The 11,552-nt window shown below is 40.4% G+C and overlaps 1 long non-coding RNA gene across 2 annotated transcripts in view; it reads left to right on the forward strand.

The window, feature by feature from the left end:
- LOC146669133 (uncharacterized) overlaps positions 1-3,899 on the forward strand; it is a 10,646-nt gene extending 6,747 nt beyond the window's left edge. For both annotated transcript variants that reach the window (XR_014911845.1, XR_014911846.1), the window contains exons 3-4: positions 3,264-3,328; positions 3,435-3,899. This is a non-coding gene — a long non-coding RNA (uncharacterized LOC146669133). The remainder of the gene's footprint in view (positions 1-3,263; positions 3,329-3,434) is intronic.
- Positions 3,900-11,552: the final 7,653 nt, after the last annotated feature.

Raw genomic sequence — 11,552 nt, forward strand, 5'->3', positions numbered from 1 at the left:
TAAAGCTTCACTTTTGTCACACTTCCTGCCTCCAAGAAGCTGAAGTAGAAGTAGAACTCTGCACCAGAACCTTTTTGTGACTTTTGTGACATTTCTGTCAATGGTGTAATTGTTGGTCTTTTGTGAATTCTAAGTAGGTGATTACTGAAAGGCAAGAGAGAAACCGAAGGCATCAGGTGACCTGTGATATGTCAGAGCTACAGAGAGGAATATTTGTGACAAGTATCCAACATTTGGGGAAAAATAGTTTCAAAGATGCATATTAAACAGGCAAGCTTTCATATTTAGAGGACAAAAACTATTACTTACTTTTAATCATTATTATGTGGTTAAGTACTGGACTGTGTGCTTTTGAGGCCAAGTCACACAGGGTTTCTTAGCTTAGACTGATGAGTATTTGAAATGTCAGCAATTCTTGATTGTAACACCTTTTATTGTAGTTTTAACACTGATGAATCAGCTTTCATAAATGAAGCAAATGTTTCATTTATCTATATTAATACCGTAAGTAATGCTTAGTAGAATCATCTTTGCTGAATCCAATGGTGAAACATGGAGAATTTTTCCTCTACTCTGAGTAGAGCTAGATTTGGTTAAAAATGACAAAAATAAGTATGGCATTTGACAAAATACTAAAGGTTTTTTGCTTTGCTTTTTGGAATGTTTGTAAGTTGTGCATTGATAACTTCCCTTTTTAACCAGTGTCAAACAATGACTGGGTGACCAGTGTTGTCATCATCAGGGCAGGCCAGCACAGCAGGAAAAGTGAAATGGCCAGGCTGAGAGTTACAGTGTGATGCAAAAGTTTGGGCAACCTTGTTAATAGTCATTATTTTCCTGTATAAATTGTTGGTTGTTACAATGAAAAATGTCAGTTAAATATATCATATAGGAGACACACACAGTGATATTTGAGAAGTGAAATGCAGTGTATTGGATTTACAGAAAGTGTGCAATATTTTTTTTTTAGACAAAATCAGGCCGGTGCATAAATTTGGGCACCACAAAAAAAGACATGAAATCAATATTTAGTAGATTCACCCTTTGCAGAAATTACAGCCTCTAAACACTTCCTGTAGGTTCCAATGAGAGTCTGGATTGTGGTTGAAGGTATTTTGGACCACTCCTCTTTACAAAACATCTCTAGTTCATTCAGGTTTGATGGCTTCCAAGCATGGACAGTCACACCACAGATTTTCAATAATATTCAGGTCTGGGGACTGAGATGGCCATTCCAGAACGTTGTACTTGTTCCTCTGCATGAAAGCCTTAGTGGATTTTGAGCAGTGTTTCGGGTCGTTGTCTTGTTGAAAGATCCAGCCTCAGCGCAGCTTCAGCTTTGTCACTGATTCCTGGACATTGGTCTCCAGAATCTGGTGATACTGAGTGGAATCCATGTGTCCCTGCACTGGCCACACAGCCCCACAGCATGATGGAGCCACCACCATATTTTACTGCAGGTAGCAGGTGTTTTTCTTGGAATACTGTATTCTTTTTCCTCGATGCACTACGCCCCTTGTTATGCCCAAATAACTCAGTTTTAGTTTCATCAGTCCACAGCACCTTATTCCAGAATGAAGCTGACTTGTCCAAATGTGCTTTAGCAAACCTCAAGCGGCTCTGTTTGTGCTGTGGGTGGAGAAAGGCTTCCTCTGCATCACTCTCGCATACAGCATCTGCTCGTGTAAAGTGCGCCGAATGGTTGAACGATGCACAGTGACTCCATCTGCTGCAAGATGATGTTGTAGGTCTTTGGTGCTGGTCTGTGGATCGACTCTGAATGTTCTGACCATTCGTCGCTTCTGTCTATCCGAGATTTTTCTTGGTCTGCCACTTCCAGCCTTAACTTGAACTGAGCCTGTGGTCTTCCATTTTCTCAATATGTTCCTAACTGTAGAAACCGACAGCTTAAATCTCTGAGATAGCTTTGTGTGTCCTCCCCCTAATTCATGATGGTGAACAATCTTTGTCTTCAGGTCATTTGAGAGTTGTTTTGAGCCGCTATGTTGCTACTCTCCAGAGAAAATGAAAATAGGAGGGAAACTTACAGTAGACCCCCTTAAATACTCTTTCTCATTATTGGATTCACCTGTGTATGTAGGTCAGGGGTCACTGAGATTACCGAGCCAATTTGAGTTCCAACAATTAGTTCTAAAGGTTTTGGAATCAATAAAATGACAACAGTGCCCAATTTTATGCACCTGCCTGATTTTGTTTAAACAATTATCACACACTTTCTGGTCATTTCACTTTTCAAATATCACTGTGTGTGTCTCCTATATGATATATTTAACTGACATTTTTTATCATAACAATCAATCATTTATACAGGAAAATAATGACTATTAACAATTTTGCCCAAACTTTTGCATCACACTGTAAGTTAGGCATCGGCTGGGTGTTCAGTTCTCACCTGTTCCTGTTTAGGGAGAGACATCAAGCCTCTTAGGGTAAGAAAGAACAGTAGAGAACTCAGCGATTATGACAAGTCCCCTTATTACCACTGTTTGTCTCACAACCAATACCATTTTTTTCCTGAAGCCTAAAGCTTACCATATTGTTTTAATTAAACCTGCAGCAATGTGCTTTTTTTCTTAACAAAATGGCACATAAGAAAAAGGTTTAATTTTGACACTTAAATTTATTCCCAGAAATAACTTTTAATACTCAGGTAAATTTAATATCAGTTATTTGTACTCAAATGCTATTTATTAAAATTATTTATACTTGTATTAGAATGTTACTGTGATAAAGGTATCCTTTTAGGTACTGTACTCTGTAGGACACTAAGAAAGGAGAGTGATCATATTCTGTGAGCCCTGGTAAATAATGGTTGTTCACAGAATTATAAATGACTTTGACTGTAACTCCTGCTCCATCTTGAGCGCCATCATCTAACCCTGAAAAAGTCTCTAGCCTTTGTCAGTATGTGTAAGACTGGCTTTCTATATGGTTTAGTGCAGACTGAGCTTCGGGACCCTGTTGTCCTTTTTTTCTGATCGGTGCTGGTGTGTAGCTGGCAATGCAGTGTGTAAGCACACTGTTTTGCCCTTTCAAACAGTACATTTTTCAGAACTGAAGCTGCAGGTTGTATCTTCACACCAGCACCGAGACAGACCAACAGTGGGACAAATCCAAACAGCAGTAAGTGCTGAGATTCATATTCAGGACTGACCCTTTAATGTTCTTTTATAACCTGTTATAAGTAATATGTATAAGTATTTTTTTCTTTTATATTTGTTATTGCTATTTTTTTTTTTCAGGGTTTGGAACCAGGGCCAGTTCCATGGATCAATGAACTCAAAGACATTTTTGAATAATGATGCAGGTACAATGTCAAGTTGTTGTTGTTATTATTATTATTGTTATTGTTATTGCATAGATGACTTTCACAGTGCCTTGTTTTATCCTCACATTATTATGGTCCTTTAAAGGAGTACGCTGTACAAGAACTTGGCTGGTGACCCACTTTACATCTCCTTGCTAAACACTGGAAAATCATGCAAAGACATTGATGTAACAAATTGACCTCTTACCGCAACCATGGCCTTCAGTGACAAGAAGACCAGTCTTAAGACAGCATTGGTGAGCGTGTTCTCTAACCAGGAGCCCAGATTACCCACAAAATCTGTAAACATTTACCAAGATCCTCCTCTTTACCTGCCACTGCCACTCAGTACAGGCTGGATCCCACACAGAGTGTGCATGTCTACAGTGAGGAGGAACTCTTCAACCTTGAAAGCTTACTGGTCACAGAGGACATGGTACATAAGATTGAGACAGCAAAAGGAGAACAGACAGCTGACCAGGAATGGCATCAGCTCAACAATGCAAGGATCACATCTTCATCTTGTTATGTGAGGGGTGAAATTGTACAGAGAATGCTCTATTTTGAGACATATGTCAGAATACTAGAGAACAAGGAGAACAAAATATTTGACACCATTATTGTGCCCACTCTATCAGATGAGCTATTTTTCTGTTTAACTCATTACTATTGTGCTAAATCATACTATTTCTGCTTTTAATAGGATTTGTGCCAAATATAGTATTTCTGCTTTTTATAGGATTTGTGCTTAATATACTATTTCTGCTTTTTATAAGATTTGTGCTTAATATACTATTTCTGCTTTTTATAAGATTTGTGCTTAATATAGTATTTCTGCTTTTATAGGATTTGTGCTTAATATAGTATTTCTGCTTTTTATAAGATTTGTGCTTAATATAGTATTTCTGCTTTTATAGGATTTGTGCTTAATATAGTATTTCTGCTTTTTATAAGATTTGTGCTAAAACAAAGTATTTCTGCTAAATGTAGTATTTATGCTTAATCATACTATTTCTGCTTTTCATAGGATTTGTGCTTAATATAGTATTTCTGCTAAATTATAGTATTTCTGCCAAATTATAATATTTGTGCTAAAACATAGTCTTAATTTAAAATTACAATATTCATAGTTCATCACAGTGTCTCTGGTAAATCACAATATTTCTGCTCTGTTGTACTATTTTTCTAAATCATAGTGTTTCTGTAATGTTTAAGTATTTTTGGCTAAATATATTCTTTCTGTTATCTTATACTATTTCTCCTAAATTCTTGTATTTTTGAGAAGTTATCATGTTTCTGGTAAGTTACAATATTTCTGCTAAATTCTGCTATGCTATTGTATCTCTGCCAAGTATTATGTTTCCTCTAAGATATTGCAGTTCTGCTAAGTTATTCCATTTTAGCAAACTTCTTTTGCTTCTGCAAAGTTTTTACAATTTCTGCAACTTTTCAGCTTTTTCAGCTACTTTTTGCATACAGCTTCAGCTTTAAAGCATCCACACTGCATTTTCGCAGGAAATGCAAATTTTTCTAGTTCAGTTTGCTACCCAGTCTCCCTCAGTTCAATCTGTAGCTCTGTCTCCTGTGTCCCCGCTAGCTCTGTCTCCTGTGTCCCCCGCACCTCAGTCAGCTACCCCACCACAAGCTCAATTTTCACCTCTACCACCATCTAGTCATCAGTTCAGTCTGCCACTCAATCGCCCTTAGCGCCATCATCCACACTACCACCTGCTTCTCTTCCACCACAACCATCACGACACTCAGCCATTCAGGCTGCTGCTCAGTCAGTCATTCAACCTGTAGTCCTGCCATTAATGCACTCCTTAGCTGAACCATTAGCACAGTCACCGTGAACTCAGTCGTCCACTCCACCGCCCACTCCACTGTCACCACAACCATTACTACAGCCATCAGTTTGGTCCCCTGTAGCAGTTTGGTCTTCCGGTCAGCTTAACATTCAGCCAGGAGTCCCGATACCCTCTAGCTCTACATCAGCTCCTGCTGGAAGCTCGGATGAGCCCATCCAGCACTCCGCAGCTTCCACGCTGCCACCTGCCTTGTCCGCTGGGGGTTCTGGAGAGCCCGGCCAGCACCTCCTCGTCTTCGCTGGCGGCTCTGGTCAGCCCGGCCAGCACCTCCTCGTCTCTGCTGGCGGGTCCGAGGGGCCCGGCCAGCACATCATAATGTCTGCTGACGGTTCTGACGAGACCGTTCAGTCATCACTGGCTCCACCGCCTGCAACCTCAACATCCACGCCGCCTGCAGCATCAGCTTCTGCTTCCGACTCGTCTGGTCCAGCCTCATCCGAGTCTTCATCCTCGTCTGGTCCAGCTTCATCCGAGTCTTCATCCTCGTCTGCAGCGTCAGCTTCGGCTTACTCTGGTCCCGCAGCTGCTAAGCTGCCGTCTGGTCCTGCCTCGCCTAGTCCTGTGCCCACCAAGCCTCGGCCAGTACGCCTGACGCTTGGGAGCCGCCGCCGCCTTCCTCGCGGCCGGCCTCCGGTCCCGCTCTGTAGCCGCCGCCTTCCACACGGCCGGCCTCCGGATCTGTTCTGCCGCCGCTGCCTTCCGCGCGGCCGGCCCCCTGAACAGCTCCATCGTCTCCTTCGCCGCCGCCGTTGCCTTCCACATGTTCGGCCCCCTGAACTGCACTGTGTTTGAGCTGTTTTCTTGGGCTCCGGTGTTTGCTGTGCACTGCTTTTGTTGTGTTCTGTGCTCATCTCTGTGTACTGTGTTGTGTTTAAGGTCCACATCTTGGTGTCAGTACAGGGAGTGCAGAATTATTAGGCAAGTTCTATTTTTGAGGAATAATTTTATTATTGAACAACAACCATGTTCTCAATGAACCCAAAAAACTCATTAATATCAAAGCTGAATGTTTTTGGAAGTAGTTTTTAGTTTGTTTTTAGTTTTAGCTATTTTAGGGGGATATCTGTGTGTGCAGGTGACTATTACTGTGCATAATTATTAGGCAACTTAACAAAAAACAAATATATACCCATTTCAATTATTTATTTTTACCAGTGAAACCAATATAACATCTCCACATTCACAAATATACATTTCTGACATTCAAAAACAAAACAAAAACAAATCAGCGACCAATATAGCCACCTTTCTTTGCAAGGACACTCAAAAGCCTGCCATCCATGGATTCTGTCAGTGTTTTGATCTGTTCACCATCAACATTGCGTGCAGCAGCAACCACAGCCTCCCAGACACTGTTCAGAGAGGTGTACTGTTTTCCCTCCTTGTAAATCTCACATTTGATGATGGACCACAGGTTCTCAATGGGGTTCAGATCAGGTGAACAAGGAGGCCATGTCATTAGTTTTTCTTCTTTTATACCCTTTCTTGCCAGCCACGCTGTGGAGTACTTGGACGCGTGTGATGGAGCATTGTCCTGCATGAAAATCATGTTTTTCTTGAAGGATGCAGACTTCTTCCTGTACCACTGCTTGAAGAAGGTGTCTTCCAGAAACTGGCAGCAGGACTGGGAGTTGAGCTTGACTCCATCCTCAACCCGAAAAGGCCCCACAAGCTCATCTTTGATGATACCAGCCCAAACCAGTACTCCACCTCCACCTTGCTGGCGTCTGAGTCGGACTGGAGCTCTCTGCCCTTTACCAATCCAGCCACGGGCCCATCCATCTGGCCCATCAAGACTCACTCTCATTTCATCAGTCCATAAAACCTTAGAAAAACCAGTCTTGAGATATTTCTTGGCCCAGTCTTGACGTTTCAGCTTGTGTGTCTTGTTCAGTGGCAGTCGTCTTTCAGCCTTTCTTACCTTGGCCATGTCTCTGAGTATTGCACACCTTGTGCTTTTGGGCACTCCAGTGATGTTGCAGCTCTGAAATATGGCCAAACTGGTGGCAAGTGGCATCTTGGCAGCTGCACGCTTGACTTTTCTCAGTTCATGGGCAGTTATTTTGCGCCTTGGTTTTTCCACACGCTTCTTGCGACCCTGTTGACTATTTTGAATGAAACGCTTGATTGTTCGATGATCACGCTTCAGAAGCTTTGCAATTTTGAGACTGCTGCATCCCTCTGCAAGATATCTCACTATTTTTGACTTTTCTGAGCCTGTCAAGTCCTTCTTTTGACCCATTTTGCCAAAGGAAAGAATGTTGCCTAATAATTATGCACACCTGATATAGGGTGTCGATGTCATTAGACCACACCCCTTCTCATTACAGAGATGCACATCACCTAATATGCTTAATTGGTAGTAGGCTTTCGAGCCTATACAGCTTGGAGTAAGATAACATGCATGAAGAGGATGATGTGGACAAAATACTCATTTGCCTAATAATTCTGCACTCCCTGTATTTTCAGTTTCGCGTCCTCCCTGCTCGGTCATGAGTAATTGTCTTCAGCTGTGTTCCTCGTGTGTTCCCACTTCCCTCATTACCTTCTGTGTATTTATGTCAGAGTGTCCCTTTGTTCTGTGTTGCGTCGTCCCTCTAGGTTGTGTGCATTTCCCATGTCTTCCCAGCGCCTCAGCTTTAGTTTCTCCCAGTATAGTTTTGTATGATTTCTTATGCTCCTGTTAATAAAGACCTGCCTTTGAGTTCATCCCCGTGTGTCTAGAGCCGTGCATTTGGGTCCTCTCTTGCCTTCACACAGCCGCCGCATGACACTGATGGGTGGCAGTACCCAGCATGCATTGAGTAATACTGAGTTTATAATGGGGATGTCATTGTACCAGTCCCAGTACAAGATAACATGGAGCTAGCATTAACTACAGTGAGTAGCTAACTAGTTAATAGAGAAGTAACATTACCTATTAGCTGCGTGTAACACGTAGTTACAGCTTTGATATTTTACTGTAAAGTTTTTCTCTCTTTAGACTGACTATATTTTTAAATGGATACATAAAACCAGGTACTTACTGAGTAAACTGAGATAATGTAAAAATATCCAGTGATTTATCAATATGGTTGACATTACCTCTACATTAGGGTGGTTATTTTTCCTTTTAAAAGGAAAAAGGATGATGACAAGATTATTTAAGTTTAAATTTTTGTCAAAATAATTCCAAGTGATTTTCCAACCTATTTCTAACTATATTAGTTTTCTTTATACACATAAATTATTTCTATTTCCAAAGGAGTCCATTTAGACTGGAAAAAGAACTGTTGATCGAAGCAGGAGATGGATACACAAAGTTATCACAGCATTTAAAAGACCCAAGAACAACTGCTAAGACACAAGAGAGCGACGAAGTTGGGAATTGTGGTCTCAAAGAGGACAATCACTAGATCTCTGCACAGGAATGACTGAGGTTTCAGACCAAGAAAAAAACTCCACTTCTGCAAAAGAACCACATTCGAACCAGACTGAAGTATGTAAAGATGACGTGAAGAAAGATTATTTATACTGGATGAACATCCTTTGGTATGATGAGATACTGCATCTTAGAATTGCATCTCTTTAAAGAGATGCTGCTATTGTTTAAACAAAGTAGGGATACGCGAACAACCCACAGAACAATGTCCACAGAGTGAAACCCACTGGTGAGAGTATTATGCTGTGGGGATGCTTGTGTTCCAGACCCAATGCTTGTGTCTGGAACTGGGAATATTGTCCAGGTAGAAGGAATCATGAAGAAAGAAGGATGTGTGAAGATTGTGAAAGAAAACTTCAAGCAGTCAGCAGCAAAACTGTGACTTTGTCCCCCAGCACAACAACGACCCAAAACATACATGCTCCTGGCAAAGAATGACCTCCAGAAGAAAAGGGGAGCATTAATGACAGGCCTACACAAAGCCCTGACTTGAATCCCACTAAAATTTGTAGGATAAACTGAAGACCAAGGTTCATGCCAAAAGATCATCAAATCCTGACGAGTTTGGGAGATTTTCCAGCAAACGACTGCAGGCTGTTATCTATCAAAAGGGATACACAACTGACTATTAGCTGATAATTCTGACCTAGTTTTTCTTTTTTTGTGAAATAATGTTTGTGTGTAAATTAAAATAATGTAAGCATCCAAGATACAATTGGGACATTTGGAAAAGCTGTATTAAAAATCTCTTGCTCTGTTCAACAGAACTTGGAAACTGTTTTTTTAAATTGTTTTTTAGTTGCGATTTTTACAGGGTGGCTGTAGAAATCAGTTTCTAAGTAACATTTCTATGTTGGACCATCTGTATGTATAACCAATGCATATTTCTCTTCGTAGCCAAAGAACAAGTACAGTTTTAATTCTTGACAGAATTTCAGTTTTTAGTTGAGTTTATCTGATAAAAAGGCTTGAAAACTTTTGAAAGGTTCACTAAGAAAGGCTGTTACATTCATTCAGTGAAATATTTCAGTGCTTTGGCTGCTCGCATTAAACTTTTCCCTCTACTAGATAAATTGTCTTTATGAGCCTGCTGAAAAACAGCAGGGCCTTTGATTAAACATTGTAACTCAGCAGACAAAGTGAAATGGCTCATTGAGAACAATGTGAAGAAAGAAAAACAAGCCTGAAACACTGATTTGCACGCAATCACTTTGGATGCTTAGAATCAAAACTGTAACAAGGATAAGCAGGGCTACAATCTGCAGAAATTTATGAAGATGGAACAACAGGGAGGAGGCGTATTTGTTTGTGTGTGGGAACCGTGTTTAAAGTCTCCTAGCTGAGCCGTGACGTACTGGCTGGGTAGAATCGGCCTCCTGGCAGCAGCCTGCCTGCCTGCCTTGGTGGTGTGAAACTGCAATACAACAAAAAGCCCCTCAGTGGATGATAAACAGTCTGGCTAGTAAGCATTGTGCAAATCAACAGTGAAATCGGTCAACATACTGTGTGAAAATTTTGTGTGGATTGGATGTCTTGCTTGGGAGAGGAAACATTTCTGATTTGTATTATCTGATTTAGCCTGACTAGTGAATGAATTTGACAAAGTGAACAAAAGCATTTTAGCCTTCATTAGAATAGGTTTCATTCATTCATTCATGTCTACATATAGACAAACCTGCTGCTGACTGTTAACAGCATGTCTCCAGGAAATGCTACTCTGTCAGTCTGTCACATCAACAATTATCAGACACATCGGTCAAGACAGAAATAGATTTCCTTTCATTTTTTCTCTTTAATAGCACCAACAAGTTCACACATTCAAATGACTTAACAACTGTTGTGTGCCATGAACTTTGGTAGACACATCCATGTCATAATACACCCGATGCCATTTTTCAAATGTTTGACTCGTACTCATCTGACTGGACAGACAAAGCCCAAGTTGGGCAGTTTTATGTAGAAAGTAGGGCTGTCAAATGATTAAAAATTTTAATCAGATTAATCACAGCCTAAAAATTAATTAATCATGATTAATCGCAACTCGAAATATGACCAAAATGTGTGCAAACATACGGACAGATAGCGGATTTTTACACACTTGTTAGTGTTATTTAATGCTAAGACCACGCTGAGTGGCCTGCGTTCACTCAGCATGGTCTGACGTAGGCTGGGTGTTGTGCTGGAAGCGAATTAATCACAGCCTAAAAATTGATTAATCGCAACTCGAAATATATGTGTATATGTGTGTATATGTGTAAAAATCGGGACAGATAGTGGTTTTTAACACACTTGTTTGTTTTATTTATTATTAATTGTGAGTACAAGCAGTACAAGCAGAACAGGGCTTCAAATAATTGTGAGGGATTTTTACTGAATGTTTTCCACCCGTTTAAATCTAGCACATTGTTTTATCCATATACATCTTCTTCTTTTTTTTTCTTTTTTTTTTTTTTTTCTTTTTTTTTTGGCCTGTCCCGTTTGGCTCTTTTGCCATCAGAATTGTTGTCTAAAGGCAAAGAAAGATGCCCAACGGATTTACTTTACCAACTTGACCATCCCAGCCTTGCCATAATGGTCCATTTGATTCACCTTTTATTGTTTATTTTATTTTCACTTACTGAATACGGGACAGACTTGACTGGGGGAAAGAAGGGGAGAAAGAAAGAGGGAAAGAGAAACAGCTGAGAAGAGGGACAGGGGAGAAGGGCAAAAACCAACAGAATGAGCAGAAAAAGAAAAAAAATAAGAAAAAAAAATGCATATATCAATCACCTGGGTCACCTGCTGAGAAAGAAAAAAGAAAACAAGCAGAAGAGAACAAGAGTAATAGAATAAACAACATCACAATGATATATGGGAATATGACAGTAAATACTAAATATTAAACATTATTGTGCAGCACATAAGATCAACAGAACACAGTGTGCTTTGAGGT

The sequence above is a fragment of the Rhamphochromis longiceps genome, linkage group LG5, assembly GCF_057381845.1.
Source record: "Rhamphochromis longiceps isolate RC_006_pf linkage group LG5, R_longiceps_female_GT1.1, whole genome shotgun sequence".
Lineage (NCBI taxonomy): Eukaryota > Metazoa > Chordata > Actinopteri > Cichliformes > Cichlidae > Rhamphochromis > Rhamphochromis longiceps.